Genomic DNA, 8949 nt, shown 5'->3' with positions numbered 1-8949 from the left:
AAAAAATAAAGTCTATTGAAAATGAAGTTTAAAAACAGATGAGCTAAATAACAAATCATAAAATTATAGAACTAAATCCAACCATATCAATAATCACATTAAATATTTGTGGAACTAAGAGTCCAATAAAAGGCAAGGGTTGTCAGATGGAGAGAATAACCTATAATATGTTCACACCATAGAAAACATTCAGCAATGAAAATAAAACAACTCTAGTATATACAATAATATAGATGAAATTCAAATTTTGAGGACGAAATTTGGACCCAATAGGTTATATACAGTATAACTGCATTTAGATGAAGTTTAAAAGAAGGAAACAGGGATGGCAATACATACATATAAAACACACATTTGGGTGGTAAAACTATATGGTAAACTAAAACAGATACTACCATCCAAATGAAGAGTTGGGAGCGCTTCTGAGATGCTGATAATATTTTCTTCCTTGACCTGAGTGGTGTAAATAATTTATATTTCATTTTTGCTACATTTCTTATATCTCTCTTAAATGTCACAACTTAAATGATTAAAAGCAAAACAAAAATAAAACAAATAATCAAATATATTAAATCCATTAAAAATCCACAGCAAGTTAATAGCATTTTAGATGGATCTTCACATTTGTGTAGCACATTCATGCATGTTAATTCATTTTATATTTAAATAGAGGTGGGAACACAAGTTGGAGGAGGAAATGACAACCCACTCCAGTACTCTTGCCTGGAAAATCCCACAGACGGAGGAGCCTGGTAGGCTGCAGTCCAAGGGGTCGTGAAGAGTTGGACATGGCTGAGCGACTTCACTTTCACTTTTCACTTTCATGCATTGGGGAAGGAAATGGCAACCCACTCCAGTGTTTTTGCCTGGAGAATCCCAGGGATGGGTGAGCCTGGTGGGCTGCCGTCTATAGGGTTGCACAGAGTTGGACACAACTGAAGCGACTTAGCAGCAGCGGGAACACAAGTACAAGTTAGGCCCTAAAAGTCAGGAAATTAGTTATGTGTAAATGTAACTCCAAGTCTAGTTATTTCATAAGAATTTTAATAGCTTTCTTTGAACTGGCTAATATTCTAAATTGCATTTACTATCTTGGATTCTAAATCATGAAAAAAGATTCAGATTATTGTTAATCCATGTGAGTCTTTGGTTTATTTAAGAATGGCTCTATTCTGTTTTGGTTTGCTCTTAAATAGTGTCAGAACATTTGGACAGCAGAGTTGCATTATTTTGATTGTTATTCTCTTGGTGTTTTCAAGCTCCTGGGTTCATTCTAGGTTCAGACTTCAAATAACTTCTCTGATAGTTGTGCATACTCAGTAGCTAAGTTGTGTCCAACTCTTAGCCCACCAGGCTTCTTTGTGCATGGGACTTCCCAGGCAAGAATACTGGAGTGGGTTGCCATTTACTTCTCCAGGGGATCTTCCCAACCCATGGATCAAATTTGCATCTCCTGCATTTGCAGGCAGATTTTTAACCACTGAGCTACCTGCCAAGTTGCAATTAGGTGGTTTCTCTTCAGTGAGGTGAAGAGTTTGACTAGTAAGTGAAGACTTCGTTTTCTCCAGCATGTAGGAAGCTAGCCACCCTGACTGACACCTTGAAAGAAGGAAACTCTTTGAGAATGGCCATCTGTGGGTGTGTGCATCTGGGGCAGAAGCAGCTTTGGCTACTGTGGCAAACTTCTCAAGAAGCATTTGGGGTGGGAGGGCTGGCGATTCGCCTAGGACCTGTATCCACACTGATGTCTTAATTTGGGGGAGTTGCTGTAACAATACTATGGAATGAGTGGCTTAAACAGGAAACTTTTGTTTTTCACAACTCTGGAAGTTGAAAAGTCAAGATCAGGGTGAAACATTAGTGTCTGGTGAGGACTGTCTTCTAGGTTTGTGGATGGCCATCTTTTCACTGTATCCTCAAAGGGCAGAGAAAGGGAGAGGGTATGGAGAGAGAGAGAGAGAGAGAAAGGAAGCTCTCTCCTGTCTTTTCTTATAAGGGCTCCAGTCCTATTTATGAGTTTTACCACCTAAGGTGATAAAAGATCCCACTTCCTAATACCATCACCTTGAGGGTTAGGATTTCAGCACAGGAATTTGGGAGGACACAAATATCCAGTCTATAACAACTTTCCACTTTCTCTATACTAACTCCTGTTTGTACAAGTACAAGTTAGGCCCTAAAAGTCAGGAAATTAGTTATGTGTAAATGTAACTCCAAGTCTAGTTATTTCATAACTACAACAATAATCTGAATAATCTGTTTGTGCCTCTGGGTAATGACAACAAAACATGTAGTCCTTTGTTAGAGGTGGGTACAGTGTCAAGTTATATTGACAAAGTAAGTTGAAGAAAAGCAAAGGAAGTGTTTGATTTACTTCTAAATTATTAACAGTTGAGACTAAACCATGTAAGGTTTCAGTGGAGAATGACCAGATCAATATTTTTTAGAGCAAGAAGCAAGGCAGTAGATTTAGACTATGAGTTCCATAAGATCAATATTCTTTTCCATTTGATCCGCAGAGTTGGCAAATCTCTGATACAAAAATAAGTTCTCAATAAATGCTTGCTGAATAAAATTAATGGGGACACTGGCTACAAGGACAAATTTTATAGCTTAATTTTCTGTTAGCTCACAGCCAAACACCAAATGGATAAAAGCCAACCATAATTAGATATAATTAGTACCATAATTACTACCAATGTGTTTAATTGGTACTTTAGAGCTTCCCAAGCACTTTAATTAATGATAGTTTATTTGATTTTTACTCTTACAGTAATCTTCTGAAAGGGAGCTGCCATTATTACTTTCCTGTTACAGATGGTAAGCCAAGTTTGAGAGGGTGTCATTAGCCTAAGGAGGCTAGCAGCATATAAGCTGGAATATGGGTCTTCTGCCTACAGATTTTTCCTAGTATACCCTGCAGAAATAGCAAAAAGTTGACCAAAAGTGGATTACAAAACTCTTGGTATCATACTGCTTCAGGCTGTTGATGTTCCTATTCCTCAGTAATTGCTACACGATTTGCACAGAAGAGCTAATATATCGAGAATATAAGTGTATGGGTGTGATATGAGATTTGGCAAAAAATAACTCAAGCTCTCTCTGGGCTTCTGGAACAAGTCAGCTGCTCTTCTTTCTCCCAGCAGAAGGACCTACATGCAAGCTCAACCTCCCTGAGGACTGTAGATTTCCTTCCTTATGGTAACATTCCATAGACCCCAAAGTCTGCAGGGATAGAGTAGCTGGTAGCCAGATCCAGATTGCCTGGCCACAAAGTGCACCTATCAGTTCATTCCCTTTGCCGAGGTGTGCTTTAGGTTTGCCCCCAGAGAAGAGGAGGAGTGCAGGAGCTCTTCACCTGAATCCAGACTGACAGTGTGTCTGGCATAGCACACAGGCCCTGGTAGCCTTGGGACAATGGGAAGCACTCACACCTTTTTTTCTCTTACTAATACTTGCTCTGAAATTTCCCTAGGAAAGCCTATTCCAAACTCATGTCTTGGGATGCTGTGGAATTCACTCAAGCTCTTGTATGGTGGGCAGTGATCTACAATGAAGAGGTTCCCCTCATCCCCAACCTTGTCTTGATTCATCTTGCATGACAGAGGAGGTTTAACTGTTGTTTTACAAATTTAACCTCAGCTTTCCCTTTTCTTTGCCACACTTTTCTAGTTGCCATTAACTTTCCTCTATAGTCTTTTTTGCAAGACAGACCACAATGCTACGTACATAATAGATAAAATAATAGAAAGGGACTAAGTCAACATTTTATTTTTGCAACCCTACCCCCTGGTTTCTGTGAAGTATCCCAGGGTTGTTAACAGATGACATCACACATGTTAAGGTGCCTATGAGTAGCAGTATTCTGGAGGCTATGTCAGGTAATGGGACACAAGAATCTCTGAAGTAAAAGGAATGTTTTATTTATAAAGAATTCACATCTTTGAAGTTCTATAAATTTCTTTTTCCACAGATATGCCCTATAGCTGCTAGCCTGAATATTTTGTAGTCAGGCTCTGTAAGGGCACTTTGCTGATGTTTTCCACTATGGGGCCAGAAGGAGGTATGCAGGCTTCTATTGCTCTTGGAGGAGGCAAGGATCTGGAGATGGGGCTCACAATCCTGTTGGAATTGTTCTTTCTGTATTAAGGAAGAAATTCTGACCAAAAATATAGCAAGTTCTGAGGGATAGTATAATAAGGATGAATTCATCCCACGGACATCTGAGCAAGAGATGTTATTTATGTATAGTGTATTATAACTTGGGAGGGGTATATAATCTATGTGTTTATAATCTACCCTTGATAGTAGAAAATTATTCCAACTAGGTAGATAGCATAATGATTAAGTCAGTGCTTAAGGCTCTGGGTTCAAGATCTTGCTATGCTGTATCTATCATCTATGTATCTATGATCTATCTATTGTCTTTTGACTACCTTCACTATGTGATGCTACTTATTTGTTCATTCACGTATTACCTTTTCACTATATTCACACATTTGGCCCAGCCCATACCTCATGCATCTGGCAACTACCAATCTATTCTTTGTATCTCAAAGTTGCTTTAAAAAAAAAAAAAGGTTTCACATATAAGTGAGATCATATGGTATTTGTTTTTCTTAAGACCAGGAGCTGACTGTGGCTCAGATCATGAACTCCTTGTTGCCAAATTCAGACTTAAATTGAAGAAAGTAGGGAAAACCGCTAGACCATTCAGGTATGACCTCAATCAAATCCCTTATGATTATACTGTGGAAGTGAGAAATAGATTTAAGGTCTAGACCTGATAGATAGAGTGCCTGATGAACTATGGAATGAGGTTCGTGACACTGTACAGGAGACAGGGATCAAGAACATCCCCATGGAAAAGAAATGCAAAAAAGCAAAATGGCTGTCTGGGGAGGCCTTACAAATAGCTGTGGAAAGAAGAGAGGCGAAAAGCAAAGGAGAAAAAGAAAGATATAAGCATCTGAATGCAGAGCTCCAAAGAATAGCAAGAAGAGATAAGAAAGCCTTCTTCAGTGATCAATGCAAAGAAATAGAGGAAAACAACAGAATGGGAAAGACTAGAGATCTCTTCAAGAAAATTAGAGATACCAAGGGAACATTTCATGCAAAGATGGGCTCGATAAAGGACAGAAATGGTCTGGACCTAACAGAAGCAGAAGATATTAAGAAGATGTGGCAAGAATACACGGAAGAACTGTACAAAAAAGATCTTCATGACCAAGATAATCATGATGATGTGATCACTAATCTAGAGCCAGACATCTTGGAATGTGAAGTCAGGTGGGCCTTAAAAAGCATCACTACAAACAAAGCTAGTGGAGGTGATGGAATTCCAGTTAAGCTGTTTCAAATCCTGAAAGATGATGCTGTGAAAGTGCTGCACTCAATATGCCAGCAAATTTGGAAAATTCAGCAGTGGCCACAGGACTGGAAAAGGTCAGTTTTCATTCCAATTCCAAAGAAAGGCAATGCCAAAGAATGCTCAAACTACCGCACAATTGCACTCATCTCACATGGTAGTAAAGTAATGCTCAAAATTCTCCAAGCCAGGCTTCAGCAATACGTGAACCATGAACTCCCTGATGTTCAAGCTGGTTTTAGAAAAGGCAGAGGAACCAGAGATCAAATTGCCAACATCCACTGGATCATGGAAAAAGCAAGAGAGTTCCAGAAAAACATCTATTTCTGCTTTATTGACTATGCCAAAGCCTTTGACTGTGTGGTTCACAATCAATTGTGAAAAATTCTGAAAGAGATGGGAATACTAGACCACCTGACCTGCCTCTTGAGAAATCTGTATGCAGGTCAGGAAGCAACAGTTAGAACTGGACATGGAACAACAGACTGGTTCCAAATAGGAAAAGGAGTACATCAAGGCTGTATATTGTCACCCTGCTTATTTAACTTCTATGCAGGGTACATCATGAGAAACGCTGGACTGGAAGAAACACAAGCTGGAATCAAGATTGCCAGGAGAAATCTCAATAACCTCAGATATGCAGATGACACCACCCTTACGGCAGAAAGTGAAGAGAAGCTAAAAAGCCTCTTGATGAAAGTGAAAGAGGAGAGTGAAAAAGTTGGCTTAAAGCTCAACATTCAGAAAACGAAGATCATGGCATCTGGTCCCATCACTTCATGGGAAATCGATGGGGAAACAGTGGAAACAGTGTCAAACTTTATTTTTTTGGGCTCCAGAATCACTGCAGATGGTGACTGCAGCCATGAAATTAAAAGACGCTTACTCCTTGGAAGAAAAGTTATGACCAATCTAGATAGCATATTCAAAAGCAGAGACATTACTTTGCCGACTAAGGTCCGTCTAGTCAAGGCTATGCTTTTCCTGTGGTCATGTATGGATGTGAGAGTTGGACTGTGAAGAAGGCTGATTGCCGAAGAATTGATGCTTTTGAACTGTGGTGTTGGAGAAGACTGTTGAGAGTCCCTTGGACTGCAAGGAGATCCAACCAGTCCATTCTTAAGGAGATCAGTCCTGGTATTTCTTCGGAAGGAATGATGCTAAAGCTGAAACTCCAGTACTTTGGCCACCTCATGCGAAGAGTTGACTCATTGGAAAAGACTCTGATGCTGGGTGGGATTGGGGGCAGGAGGAGGAGGGATTGGGGGCAGGAGGAGAAGGGGACAACCGAGGATGAGATGGCTGGATGGCATCACGGACTCGATGGACGTGATTCTGGGTGAACTCCGGGAGATGGTGATGGACAGGAAGGCCTGGCGTGCTGCGATTCATGGGGTCGCAAAGAGTCGGACATGACTGAGTGACTGAACTGAACTGAACTGAACTGTCTGACTTAAGATCCATCTATGTTGTTAGGAATGAAAGGACTTCCCTCTTCCTCATGGTTGAATAATATTCCATTGTGTATATAAAATATATCATTTTCTTTACCTATCCATCCATTGAAGGAAATTTAGGTTAATCTCATGATGCGGCTATTATAAATAATGCTGCAATGAACCTGGAAGTGCATGTATCTTCTTGTTTTTGTTTTTAGTTTATTTTTTTAATTTTAAAAACTTTAATTCTTACATGTGTTTCCAAACATGAACCCCCCTGCCACCTGCATGTATCTTTTTGAATTAGTGTTTTCATTACCTCTGGATAAATATCCAAAAGTGGAATTTCTGGATCTTAGGGTAGTTCTAGTTTTAGGAACCTCTGTACTGTTTCCCACAGTGGTTATGCCAATTTACATTCCCATCAATAGCACACAAGGGATACCCTTTTCTTCATATCCTCACCAACACTTGCTATTTCTTTCCTTTTTGATAATAACCATTCCAACAGGTGTGAGGTAATACTTCCTTGTGATTTTCTTTCTCTTGAGACTTCTGGTAATATTTTTAAATTCTCTAAGCTTGTTTGTCTAGAAAAACGAGCGTGCAAATAATCTCACTTTGCATGTTGTTGAGATGAAATAATGTAAGGGAGGACTAGCAGTCCTGGCACTTGGCAGCAACACTCACTACATGTTAATTCTTGAAATGGAATCCACACCAGAATCTCTTTCATCTTCTAGGACTTGATATTATACTTTGTCCTGCTTTTTTGCCATTTTGTTTCTGGATCAGAGCAGTCAGTTCTGTCAAGCTCCCTGAAAAGTCAGAGGCATTGCGTTGATGAAGCATGTGTCACTGTGGCTGTTTCCTGGATGTGGCTCTGGGCTTGGCTGGCACTTTTCCTTTCTGCCTCTTTTTACGTCGCTCCACCTCCCATTCCCTAGCTCTACATTCCACCAATCTTGGCCGCCTCCTCATTCCTGTTCAGTATGGCTCTGGCCCTCTATGTTTATGGATCAAGATAGTTTGTCACCATGAAGTTTGGTTGCTGGACTTTGTTTCCCCATTGCTGACCTCCTATAAGCCCAGCCTGTTCAGCTGACCTTTCAGTTCAGACCAAGCCCTTATCTCTAATGTGTCTTAAGATTCTGCGGTAGTATATTAGATTTCAAAATGTCTAGGTCCTTATGATGAATTTTTCCTGCCAGAGGTTAGAAAATCAAATTAGTTTGCATTTGTCTACTTGAGTACTGGGTGGATGATTCCTACTTATGTCTGTCTCTTTGTCTCTCTTAGTCACCTAATATCTCAGTTTCCTCAAATTGTCCCAGTTCACCCTATTGTCCTAAAGAAATTAACAACATCCTCTTTTATTCTCAGAAGTACCCTGGTTTGGAAGATATATCTTCCAGACCTATTTTCAGGTCTAGTATATATTTAAGCTTCAATTCAAATAGTAACAATGGTGGGTGACCAAGCAAAAAATATTTTTTTTCACTATAATAACAAGGACTGTGAGAAGGAAAATCAGATTGAAGTCACAATTTTCAGAAATGGTGCTTCAAAAAGTTTTGTTTCTTGGGTAAACTGTTTTTTATCATAGCAAGTAGTGTTTTGAAAAACCTGGTAGAGGCATGCTACATAATTTACATTTTAAGCAGTTGACCCTTGTTCAATGGAGTAACTATAAGCAAGCTAAAAATGTTCAAGGGAAAAACACACAGTGACATCACACTTTAAAATATGCCTTTGAAAGCTTCTCTCCTTTTTTTTTCACACCTCACTTCATATGACAGGATAGAATACATCTTTCACAAAGAGGTGTGAACAAGAAATCTAATAATAATCAGAACTAGAAGGAGTTGGCAGAGTCTGTTCATCCTAAAATTGTGTAGTCATGTTAAGAAACAACAGAGAGAAATCCAAGGAGTTGGGAGGGAAAGCTCCTAGCTTTGTTACCATCAGCTATCTCTGCCTGATTTGATAGACAGAGTACCTGATGAACTATGAATGGAGGTTCGTGACATTGTATAGGAGGCAGTGATCAAGACCATCCCCAAGAAAAGGAAATGCAAAAAGGCAAAACTGTTGTTTGCGGAAGCCTTACAAATAGCTGAGAAAAGAAGAGAAGCTAAAGGC

This window comes from Ovis canadensis, chromosome 15, assembly GCF_042477335.2.
Source record: "Ovis canadensis isolate MfBH-ARS-UI-01 breed Bighorn chromosome 15, ARS-UI_OviCan_v2, whole genome shotgun sequence".
Taxonomy (NCBI): domain Eukaryota; kingdom Metazoa; phylum Chordata; class Mammalia; order Artiodactyla; family Bovidae; genus Ovis; species Ovis canadensis.
The sequence above is the reverse complement of the archived record's forward strand: the minus strand, read 5'-3'. Positions refer to the sequence as shown.